This window comes from Pinus tabuliformis, chromosome 2_2, assembly GCF_031772625.1.
Source record: "Pinus tabuliformis cultivar Carrire ecotype Pingquan chromosome 2_2, CPIR1, whole genome shotgun sequence".
Lineage (NCBI taxonomy): Eukaryota > Viridiplantae > Streptophyta > Pinopsida > Pinales > Pinaceae > Pinus > Pinus tabuliformis.
Genome location: NC_142300.1, coordinates 293,259,368 through 293,272,639, shown reverse-complemented (window position 1 = coordinate 293,272,639; position 13,272 = coordinate 293,259,368). Strand labels below are relative to the sequence as shown.

Sequence of the window (13,272 nt, the reverse complement as noted above, 5' to 3'; positions counted from 1 at the left end):
TAGTGCAAAATGGATGTATAGGGGTTTGATTTTCATCTTTGGTAGGGGGTAAATGAGATGCACAATTTGATTTCGTGACTACTAGAGGCTGAATCACACCCACAAATCAATTTTTTTTTATATTGAAATCCACAATAGGGGAGGAGAGGTTCGTCAATTTCTCTTCCCACCATAAAAGAAAGATCCAATCGATTAGTTATTTGCTTTCATAGCCTCAATTCATTGCTCCAACTCTGGTCTTCTCCAATTCCACGCAAAACTTCAAATCTCCCTCAATTTGCAATTGGTGAGTATGCGAATGGAAATATGATCAATGTATTAATTTTTTTTTGGTTAAATAGCCAGGATAAACAATAAGTTTATCCATTTCATGCATGAATTATAGATTGATGAGTTTTTTTTTTTTGTTTTTGTTTTTTGTTTTTGGTTTTGTTTTGTTTTGTTTTTTTGAATAGTCAGTGCTAAATTGGGTGCCATTAACATCGAATTTAGCGTCGATTATTGGCTTAAAAATGTATTCAGTTTGGGGTGCCAAATTGGGCACTAATTGCTCCTAATTTAGTGACTATAATATTTCATTTTTATCTCTGTCTAATTTGTATACATTATCATCTTTGAACTTTGCAATGTTGATGTGGGAGGATTCCATGTCATTGTCATTTTTTATGAGGTTTGAATACCAATATTGGATGTGAAATGTGTATAGGCACATGGGATAAGTTGAAATGTTGGTTGATGTAAAGCCCTATAAATGGTGTTTTATGTCATATATTCTTAGCACACTAATGAATTTGGTGTGATTTCAAACCTTCTAATTTTATTTTAATAGCCAATGACTCATAATGTAATAATCTGCTAGTTACAGTCACATATACAAGTTTTCACCTTTAAAGGTTGTTTCACTTAGTGATTATGTATACATGTGACACAAACATTTTCAATCCCACCACTCACTCTTTACTCCTTTATGGGGTGGATGGTGGCATTGAAAATATATCTCATCCACAAGTTAATTTATACTAATTATTATGTTATATATTGAGTTCATTTAGAAGGCTTAAAAATCAAAATTTGAAAATAGTATATTCTCTAACATATAGGGTCAAAGGATTTTTTTGAAATATACAAAAATACAAATATTTGGCAGTTTAAAATTATGGATGAAGGGTTTGAATTAAGTTAAATGAAAATATGAAAAAAAGAAAAAATTCGTGCATTGGTTTTCATAATCATCATCTAAGATTTATAAGAGTTGTGTCATGTAACCATATTCAGAGTGGAAATTAACAAAAAGGGTATATATTGAAAATAGGGGCATTTTAGTTAGAAAGCTTAAATCAATTGTGTGTTTAGCCAAATGGCTGGAGAAACAATGAAGTGCATAGATGTTATGTGACTAATGTCATTTTTGTGTATTATAGGATCTAGAGGAGGCCATGGATGAAGGACGTGGATGATGTAGACCTACTAGATCAACGAGAGGAAAGTGGGTGACCATAGAATCAGATACATAACTTGCAGATACAATAAAAGTATGAAGACAAAGCAGCCTCAACCAAAGTTGGATGGTGTTTATGAATTCATAAATGCTACAACATAGACGTGATAACTTTATATAAAATATCTTTTTTTTTTCAAATCCAAAACATGATATTGATATGTCAAATATATGAGTAAAGTGAGGTTTTGTATTGGATAGCATATTGGTTGAAATGATATAATTGGTGTACTAAACATCATTGACTATGTTATGGATTATAGGGGCAAGACGAGGCCATGGAAACAGGTCATGTCATATCAAATAAGGACACAACGAATGCCACAAGGCATTAGGTAATCAAATTTTGACTTAATGTATGAAGCATTTTGTGATACATCCATCCTTTTTCATAGTATTATTAGAATTTATAGTGTATTATCCAATATTGAAATAAATTAATGCATGTGGTTGATATTTCATATGGATATTAGAGAAAGTGCACAACCTAAGCATTCAACTAGCAAAAGAAAAAAAACATATGTACATGGGCGTGGACCTAAAACTGTTAAATCATGAAGAACACAATGGGTGGAAGAGGATGTAGAAATAAGTTGAATGAAGATGGACAGGTAACCAATAACAAGGAAAGATTGGTATGAAAAGGATATGCACAAGTTGAAAGCATATATTTTGAAGAAACATTTGCACCTATTGCGAGAATGGAAGCAATCACGATGTTCTTGGATTATGCTTGCTCAAGAAGGATCAAGGTGTATTATATGGATGAAAAACAATCTTTTCTAAATGGAGAGTTAGAAGAAGAAGACTACATAGAACAATCATACGGGTTTCCACTAACACAAAAGGAAGATTATGTCTACAAATTAAAGAAATATCTATATGGTCTCAAACAAGCACCTAGCGCCTGGTATGCAAGACTGGACAAATATTTACAACAACAAGGATTCAAAAAGGGAAGTGTAGATATAAATATATATAAAGGTTGATCAAAACAACCTGACTATCATTGAAGTATATGTGGATGACATCATCTTTCAAAGCAACGATGACAGGTTGAGTTATAAGTTTTCCAAAGATATGTAGAGTGAGTTTGAGATGTTTTTACTTAGAGAGTTGACCTTCTTTTTGGCACTCCAAATATTTTAGGAAGATGAAGGCATATTCATTTCCCAAACCAAGTACATCAAGGAATGTTGAGAAGGTTCCAAATGGAAGATTGTAAACCTGTAAGCACTCCCATGGTGACCAATTGCAAGTTAAGAAAGGACGATGAATCTAAAGAAAAATATCAAGACTCTACAAATCGATGATTGGCAGCCTACTATATATGACAACTTCAAGCCCATTGTGATGCAGGCATTTGGATAGGTTGCAAGATTTCGAGCAGCACCAAAAGAATCCCATGTTTTCACAGTAAAAATATTCTTTAGATATCTCAAAGGAACAACAAAGTTGGGTTATGGTATCCAAGAGGGAAAAAATTAACAATGAAAACCTATACAGATGTAGATTGGATAAGAAGTGTTGATGATAGAAAGAGCACAAGTGGAGCAACCTTCTACTTAGGTGATTGTCTAGTATCATGGTTGAGCAAGAAGCAATCTTGAGTATCGTTGTCTACAACAGAAGTACAACACATTGTTGTTGTAGCACGTTGCATTCAAGTCCTCTGGATCAAGCAAAATTTGCAAGATATAAAAGTGAAGTACGATGAGCCCATTTTGATATTTTGTGATAACAATAGCACCATAAGTCTCTGCAAGAATCCTGTGATGCTCTTCAAGACCAAGAATATTCATATCAAATACGAATTTCTTTGGGAACAAGTCACAAAAAAGAATATCAAGGTAGAGTACATTGGGACAAAGGAATAAATAATTGTCCTCTTCACCAAACCTCTTCCATGAGAAAGGTTTGAGTATCTTCAATAAGAAATTGGAGTACTTCTGCGTTCACATTGATATACATACTAATAAGCAAAAAAGAAAGGGGAAGAAAGGAAAATAGTAGGAAGACAGAGGGAGATACTTTGTCAGGGGGAGTCACCTTTGCCATTGATAGGAGAGACATATTAGAAGCATGAAGATAGGTTGAGTAGTAATCAAAGGTGAGTATAAGTGTTGCTATCAATGCCAAAGGGGGAGATTGTTGAAAATTGGTTGTCATTGATGTCAACTCCAGAAGAAGCCGCACTTTCCCTACTCCTATTATGGCAAATGAACGTGAAAATGCATACTATACCACCATCATTTGATAGTAATAATCATGCCATTTCCATCGATAGGTGGCACACCACGTAGCTTCTCATGGCTAAAGAGATATGCCACTTTGAAGAAACTAGACGCTATTGTCTCAGTCAAATCCCCACCGATTTCACTGATTTCCTTTGAAAATATTTTGTTTAAAAAGTGGTTATAACAAGCTTCCATTTGAAGGGACCTGTTAGTTGCTAAGTTGTTAAGTCTTAACCCATTCTCAACCAAATTAATTGAAGTTGACTCCATCAAACTTATCTTCTTTAATGGGATAAGTCGGCCTCATAAAATTCAATTTATAATTTATATTTTTTTAAAGATGAAGTCAGACCTAAATATGAGGGGTGTTTGTTAGGTCAGCCTCCCTTGCAAATGTAAACATAGGGCACATGTGATCCCTTGAGGATCATCATTCTTAACAAAGAAAACAATGTGAATATTGCTTTGAAATTTTTAAGGTTGTGGACATTATTGAAGATCTGAAGTAGGGCCAAGGAAATTGTTGTTTCTTGGTTTTTAACTTTGTCTTTTACTTCTGCAGTGACTAGCTTGGCTAGATTGATTTGCTGAGGGTTATCAAGGTCATGTTTTGAGATAATCTACTCCTGCTTAGGTCATAGTATGAGGGCAATTTTTGGCCACACTTAAGGGCAGAGGTAAATCTCGTTTAGGCCGCAATCAAGGGTTGAGGTAAAGCATGCTTTGACCGCAATCAAAGGGACGAGGTAAGGCATGTTTTAGGCCGCAATCAAAGGGTCGAGGTAAGGCCTCTTTTAGATTGTAGTTAAGGGGTATACTAAGGCCTATTTAGGTCGTAGCTAAAGGGGATATTAAGGCATGTTTGGGCCACAATATAAGGTCAAAAATCCAAGGGAAGATTTGAGGATTGAACTTGGCAAGATAGTATGCAAGGAGGCACATACACAATGACAACAAGACCATTTTTATCTTCTATTGTAGCATGACTAGACCCCTTCAAGAATTGATATGAAGATCTAAGGTATGAGCTAGAGCCTTTCTTTTGTTAAATTGTTTGGGCTATACATCATTAAGGATCAATATACATTAAAATGATTAGATACATATTTTGACAAGTTTTTGTACAAAGTGTTAATAATTTAAAAGTTAGATCTATGACAGCATTCAATTAGATCAAACATATCAAAATTTAAGGGTAAACTTGAAGTTGAAAGTGATTAAGTTGTGAACCCTAGATCTGAGAAAGTATTAACAGAGATAGAAGTGAAGTGACATTGACAGTGATGGAATGTTATTGTAAGTGGGTCACTATCCCTTGTACAGGAGCCCACATTTTTTTTTCTATATTCTATCTTTAGGGTGACAAGGTGGTGCTATGGTAGCAAATTGATGCCAACAGGGTGTTGGTGCATCCTTCCAGTTGGTGCTAGTAAAGGCAAGGTGTTTTTCCATCCTTTAAGCGAGTTGGTTCTTCCTGATAAACAATAATTCTTCTCTAATTAAGTACCAGGGAGTTGGTGCTTCCTGATAAACAATAATGCTTCTCTAATTAAGTACTAGGGAGTTGGTGCTTCCCTTTTGTTGGTGCTAATAAATTATTGTACTCATCAAATATATTAAAGACATTTCGTGGTCCCCCCCCTATTGGGTTTCCGCATAAAGTTTCTTATGCATTGTTCATGTGATGGATGTTGATGCTTTGTTTATGTGATTTGATTTGGTGCTAATGATATTTAATGCTATGTAAGTGCAAAACTAATTAAATGAAGTGAGATACTAATTCACCTCGTCTCATTATTTCCAACATTTCCAATTTAGCACTTACCATCCTACTTAATCTCTCTTCACCAATAAAATGATACAAAAATAAACTTTTAATATATGACAAAAAAAAGTTTGCTTAATATTTTACGTGTACAAATAGGTAAATATTTATAATCAAAACATTGCTAAAGCAAAGTCAAATCAACTTAAAAAGGGCAAAGGCTAATAAATATGAAAGTAATTAATTCATATGGTTGTCACCATTATCCTTAACAAGTCAATAACTGTCACCATTATCAATTGATACCACATATCCAAACTCTAGATCAATGAGGATCCGTGGGACCTCACCCCACCACACAAGATCTCAACAACAAATCCGTCTTAGATCCGTTCCTGGGAGATGAACCAGGTCCTCTAGACCTCAACAGTGCACGAACTCCCCTAAGCAACGATTTGTGGACAGTTCATACTTTCTATCGACTCTTCATTGGGCCAACAAACTTTGTTGAGTTTCTTCAGTGTTATTCAATCTCGAATGTTAGGAGAGATGGGTTTGATCATTAGGCCCATTAGCTCCTGGATCTTCTTCGCTAGGACATTTCATGCATTGTATATTTTATGTTCATGTATTGTATCCTTTATACTTCATGCATTGTATCTTTTATAGGAGACCGTTTGGTTCTCCCACATTGTATGGGCATCATTGTACTCAAGAGTCCCTTTGACCTACTTTGTAGTCAATAATTAGACATAAATATAATTATCTTATCTTATCTACAAATTCCATCATTTTTCACTTAAAACTCTTCACCAAATCAAATAAGACTTCTACGGTGAAGACTTTGACCGTGAAACTTTTTTCAAAAAACTTTAACCTATTTTTAAAAGATCTATTTGTTAATATTTGAAAAGAAATCATAAATCAAGCGTAAGGCTTTTATTGAGAAAAAACTAAACTCATAAAAGCCTAACCTTAATGGTATATTTTTTTTTTTGAATTTCATACCAATATATATCCAATTCAAAATTATTAATTTAATTATTAGGTCAAATAATATATTGTTCTTTTCGTTGTTTCAAATCTTTTTTGAATTTCAATACCTTGAAAAATTCGTACGAGTTCAGAAATCAAATTTTTAATTTCCACAAATTCCTACCAAAAATGCAACAGAAAATGGCACTCTGAACGCCATCAATGAATTGAAGCATGAAGCTGAATTGTGTTCCCTTATGGCTGCCTTGGCTAATGAGAATGACACGGGTTATAATTGACGGGAGCGATTTGCGAGGTTGGCATGGCCAGAACTCCGGCAGTAGCAAGCTTTAACCAGACTATCCCATGGCCATTTCGTTACAGAACCGATACCTCTGAATGGGTATTGACTTTGAAACCACAGCACAACACTAATAATGGGAATCGATTGAAAGAAACAAAGGAGGTTATAGGCATTATGGAGCAGAAAGGGATTCCTCTTTCTCGCAGTAGTTTTCTTACCGATAATAAAGACGTGGATATTGCGGAGGGGAAACAATTCCATGCAATACTCATTAAAATTGGCCTGAAAATGGGCGTTTATTACGCTACCAAACTTCTTGTTACCTATGCCAAGTACGGCAGGATGGAGGATGCACGCCAAGTGTTTGACAAAATGTGTGAGAGAAATGTGGTCTCATGGACTGCCATGATTGCAGGGTATGCACATAACAATCTTCGCCACGAGGCCCTCGACGTGTTTAAGCGAATGCAATATCACCTTGAGCCGAATCGCTTCACCTTCTCCAGCGTTCTCATTGCCTGCACGAATGAGGAAGAGGTCAAGCAAATCCATGGCCGTGTAATTATTGGCGGATTGGAGTCCGACCTTGTGTTGGGGAATGGATTGATGGGCATGTATGTTAAGTGCAGATGCATGGCGGATGCACGGAGAGTGTTTGACAAAATGTCTCAGAGGAATGTTGTTTCATGGACCACCATTGTTGCAGGGTACGCTAAATGTGGGCTCCTGGAGGAAGCGCACCTAATGTTTGATGAAACACCACAACGAAATGTCGTCTCGTGGAATGCCCTGATTGCGGGATATGCACAGCATGGTCATGGGGATCAGGCTCTGGTACTTTATTGGCAACTGCGGCAATCCGGCATGGCGCTCAGCTGCTCCACATTTGCCACCATTCTCAGTGTATGTTCCGGTATAGCAGCACTAGAACAGGGTAAGCTAGTACATGCCCACATGGTTAAATGCTGTTTATATGAGGAGGATGTGGTTTTAGGCAGCAGCCTTGTTGACATGTATGGTAAATGCGGGAGCGTAGACGATGCACAACGAATGTTTGATAAAATGCCGGAAAGGAATGTCGTTTCATGGACTGCGATGATCGATGGATTTGGCAAGCACGGCCAGGCAAAGGAGGCTCTGCAACTTTTTCAACAAATGGAAGAGGTAGGCATCCGACCAAATCATGTCACCTTCTTGAGTGTTCTCTGTGCATGTAGTCATGCAGGGTTAGTGGAAGAAGGCTTGCACTTGTTTGATTGCATGTATCAGCATTATCATATCACTCCAGGATTAGAGCACTATGCTTCTGTGGTTGATCTTCTGGGTCGGGCAGGGCGCTTGGAGGAGGCACATGCCATCATCAATAAACTGCCTGCAGAAGTAGAACCAGGCGCAGAGGTGTGGGGAGCCTTGCTCGGTGCTTGTAGAGTACACAACAACATTAAACTAGGAAATCTTGCTGCCCAACATCTGTGTCGGTTAAATCCCCAAAACGACGGAACATATGTCGCACTTTCTGGCGTGTATTCTGCAGCTGGCATGTGGGATAATGCAGCAAAGATAATAAAAATGATGAAAGAAAAAGGACTAAAAATACAGCCAGGATGCAGCTGGATTGAGATCAGGAAACAAGTGCATTTTTTCCGTGTTGGGGATAGATCTCATCCCCAAACAGAGCAGATTTATGTAACTTTGGAGAATTTAACTCGACAAATGAAACAATTTGGTTATGTGCCTGAATTAGACTTAGTGTTCCATGATATGGAAAAGGAACAAAAGGAGCATATTCTATCACTTCACAGTGAAAAGCTGGCCATTGCGTTTGGGCTTATTAGCACACCCCCTGGGGCACTCTTAAGAATTATCAAAAACCTTCGCGTGTGCATAGATTGTCATAATGCTATCAAGATTATCTCTAAGATTGTTGATCGAGAAATTATTGTGAGAGATGCCAACCGCTTCCATCATTTCAAAAATGGACTTTGTTCTTGTGGAGATTATTGGTAAAGGAGGAGACAAATGATTATTGGTGAAAGAGGAGACGAATGAGATGCCAAAAATCAGTGATAGTCCTACAGAGTCTAGGCATAACACTCCAGCGATACCTTACATTCACTAGCCAAGGGATAAAAGAGCATTTAATGTCCCTGTATCTAACAAAACATAGGACCCGAAACCACTCCCACGGGTAGTACATATGCATGAATGTTCTATGCATGCTTCCCGTTACGATGCTGTAGCATGGAATGTTTTAAAATTTGAACTCAGCCACCTCCCGTCCCATTTTAAAAGCTAAATCTCTCTCTTCTCAAAAGTCAATTCATCAAATTCAAAATTTAGCTGGCTGCACAATGTAGTTGGAAATCTCATATTCGATACCTGATAAAAAGCTCGTGATAATTTGAGAGATTTGAGGCCCTTGCTCCGGCGTGCACAGCTTGGGGATTCTTTTGGGCAATGCACTTTAGTGCAAGGAAAAGGGGATTCTTTTGGGCAATGCACTTTAGCGCAAGGAAAGTGATACTGATTGACGTTCTGGAAAACAGTTAATCAATCATGGTATTCGGGAATCTTTGATTATAAATGTATCTGATCAGTTCGTCTCCCTCTCCTGCGAGGAGGAAATGAAGTATGAATCCAAGGATGTGCTGAAACTTGTGAGATATGAGATATGGTACACCAGTTAATTTTAAATACGGATTTAATATGAGCAGACACTATCTAAATGTTTTATATGATTATTTTTTTTTAATTATTTATTTTAGCTGATATGAATAAAATTTCAAATTTGATGATGGATGGACAGGGTTACACATCATACTAGGCTGTATACACATCATACTAAGGCTGTAAAATAAGCCTCTCAGCCCAAAAATTCTAACTAATGCTGAAGTGGACTAGTTTCTACTTTTATTAATTTATTTATTGCAATTGCTTAGGACTTTTAAATCATTTTCTCTTATTTTGACTTTACCAGGCTGGATAATACCCCAAACCACATATATTTATTAGATTAATTTTTCCATTTCCTAGTTACGTACTGTTGTTAATCGTATGGTTGTAGGGAGGTCACATCCAAGATTGATTGAAGTAATATTTGCAAGCTTGGGACTGCTGCCAAATTATATAGAAATCATCTTCAATTGACTGTGTTAGACTTGTTTCCAGAATGTCTAGAACCAGGCCTTTCAATAGGCATACCACTCTATTCTGAGCAGGCGGTTTTACTATATTATTCCAAAATGATCTAGGAGGCCTGCAAGTCCACTAAATGACTTTCGGTAATTCTGCCAAATTACAGGGACATCATTTTCAAAAGTTTGGTAGACTTGTTTCCAGAATGTCCAAAACTAGGCCTTGTAAAAATTCCAAGCAGCAGGTGACTAATGTCTATGATCTCAATTAAACAACTAAAGTGCTTAATTTAATCAATGCTGAAATTAAATTCAAACGATAGCATCAATTTGTACGTGACTAATGTCTATGATCTCAATTAAACAACTAAAGTGCTTGCTTAATTTAATTAATGCTGAAATTAAATTCAAACGATAGCATCAATTACACAATAACTGAAAATTAAATAGCAGAACCATAAAATCAATTTTACACATATCTTGCTAATTACTCCCTCAAACTTAACTTCTCATTCTTTTGACAAAACTTGCAAGAAAACGTCCACAACCTACCAAAAAAACAACACTTCATGGTTACCGAAATCACCCTAAACTAAGCTTGTATACCCTGGTTGAGAGGTACAACCTACTGAGGAAACCAGAAAACAATAGAAAACTGTTCTACAGGCCGTTGGATAGCCTAAACTACCTGTCCATATGGAACTCTCTGCAAATGTAAGACGTCTGTACAATTGTATGGGTTTTTCTATATGACCACACAGACTTCTGTACAACTGTATGGAACTATTCCATATGCTTGTACGGAGTTGTACAACACCTGTATGGAATTGTTGCATAATAGAGATTTCTCACGATTGGTACAACTTGGTAAATTTTTGTTCATGATATTTCTCCATCAGGTGTTATAAGAGCAAGAACAATAGATATTCCCAATGGGAAGATCAACAATGTCTTCTATGTTGCCACTCATAACTAATTAATTTTATTTCTATTTTTCAAATCACTCATTTAGGAGATGATTTAAAACTATTAAATTTTTGCCTCCGATATTGTAAATAGAAATCTAAAGAATCCATATATTGTAACAGTTTCAAGACATGTTGATGGTTCTTCAAGCCTATACAAATTTGACATCTTTGAATCCCCCTTGCCTACCATCATATTCAATGATCACACTTGTGAAAAGTTTCATCATTTGACCGACCTCTACGTGTAGCAACTCTCAAAGCACCGAATGGTGCATGGCTTGCCTTTTATGTTGTGAAATGATAATGACTGTCATGGTTGTGCTTTGGGTAAGTATCACAAAGATCCATTTTCATCTAGTCAGTGATGGCTATAGTTTTAAAAACCAGAACAGGTGATCGGACCAATCCACCTAATAAACCGGGTTTCAAATTGGAACCAGTGAAACCGGCACTGGTTAGATCTCAATGAATCGGTTTTAAAAAAACATATGAAATAATTAATTTTTATTGAAAAAAACTATTTTTAAGATTTAAAACCATGATTCCAAACCAATAGACACAAAATATGCAAAGTTTGCTGATATGTATGGCACCAAGTGCAATACATATAAGCAACAAAATATATAATTAATGAGGTTCTAAATGACAGCTAGAGTTCAAAAACAAAGGCAAACTATGGGGCCACTAACCTATTACAAATCTACATATATGATATTAGTGATCAACATTATCACTTGAAACTTCTCATCATGATCAAACTCAGTTGGTTGAGTCTTGACTCCCAAACTTTGCAACTGCTTGAGTCACAAACTTCTCTATTGGTTTAGTGACTTGAGTCTCAAACTTTTGAAGATATTCTGCCCTAATATGCCCTATTATTTCATTTGGTGCTCCACGTGGCTTTACATGGCCTCCTATCCTAGCCAAGTGTTGCTTGAACCTGTTAATACCCCATCCTGCAATAGATTTTTGGCAATATTTGCAGATCATTTTGCCAACAATCATATCACAATAAGCCCAAGTAGTATCATTGGCTTTTGGAGGCATGATGACTACTACTTAGCTCAAACTCTCTGTTGTTTCACTACTCTAGCGAAAACTCAACACTCTCCAAGCTCCCAATCAAACTCACAAAAAATCCAAATGAGATGTGTGAGACAAATGAGAGGGGTAAGCTCCTTTTAAGGCTTGGAGAGGGTGTTTTTGGAGGGAAACAACCCTTATTTTCCCTCCAAAATACCCTAGAGCCTTCCTAAACCACATTGTGTGGGTCCGCCACAGGCTTAACAATGAATCGATCGGTTTAGGATGAAATCAACTGGTTTGACCATAAACCAGCCGGTTCCATCATAAACCAGCCGGTTCCATCCTAAACCAGCCAGTTTGACCATAAACTGGTCGGTTCCGTCCTAAACCGACCGATTAGGACCAATTTTTGTGAATTTCGGGCAAAGTGGAGGCATACCCCTGTATTTTGTACCGGGACCCAGTCGGCTAATGAACTGACCGATTTGACTGGTTTCCATGTGGGTCACCTCATTTATGGTAGCATATATTTTTCCTAGATTCCTCTTGTCGAGAGGTGTAGGATTGATCTAAAGATCATCCGATTTCGACAGGTATTTATGGAGATATGAATTTATTTATATTTACTTGACAAATTGTCAAGGTCGGCCAACAATGAAATTTGTGGCACACATGCCCAGTGAATCATATAAATATAAGAGAGGTGGATTCATTTTCTCATCATCTCATCTCACTCATTCTTCCCTAAGCTTTGGGTTATACAAGGAGCAACTCACACGTGGGAAGGAGGACACATTAGGGCAAGGAGGACGCTGAAAGGAGGATGCAAGAACTGCTGAAGGTCTCTTTGACCTGTGTTGACCAAGCATTGACTCATCAAGGGTGCGGTTTTTGTGTGGCTGCCTCTCCTAGGCAGGCCGCAGATTTTGGTACAAAAATTGAGACAATCCGTCCATAGGTTTGACCAGTGTTGACTGCGTTAGTTTTGGGTAGCAGGTTGACTTCAGTCAACAACAGTTTGACTGTGTTTTTGGGGCGATTCAAGGGTTGTTTCTTCAGGCTGTTCAAGGGCTAGTTGACCGGAAATTGACCAAGCATATTGGAGGTCAATTTCAAATCGTTTGACTAAGTTTGACTTTGCTGATCTAGGGTTTGTTGCTGCTAATATAAAATTACAAAATTATGATTTTGTACTATTTCTCTCTGCTTAACTATTGAAGATAAAAGAAGATTTGATCAAAGGGTTTCCCCGCATTAGGGTTTGCCCCTGGCTAGCCGCCACATCTTGTGTCTCGTCTTGGCTTGTTTTTTTGTTGATCGTTTAATGTTCTATCTGCACTTTACTTAATGTATATGTGATTGCTA

The 13,272-nt window shown here is 37.0% G+C and overlaps 1 pseudogene; it reads left to right on the top strand.

Annotated features, from left to right (window-relative positions):
* The first annotated feature begins 6,604 nt into the window (after window positions 1-6,604).
* Window positions 6,605-9,481, top strand: LOC149192474 (putative pentatricopeptide repeat-containing protein At3g13770, mitochondrial pseudogene; annotated as a pseudogene).
* The last annotated feature ends 3,791 nt before the right edge of the window (window positions 9,482-13,272 follow it).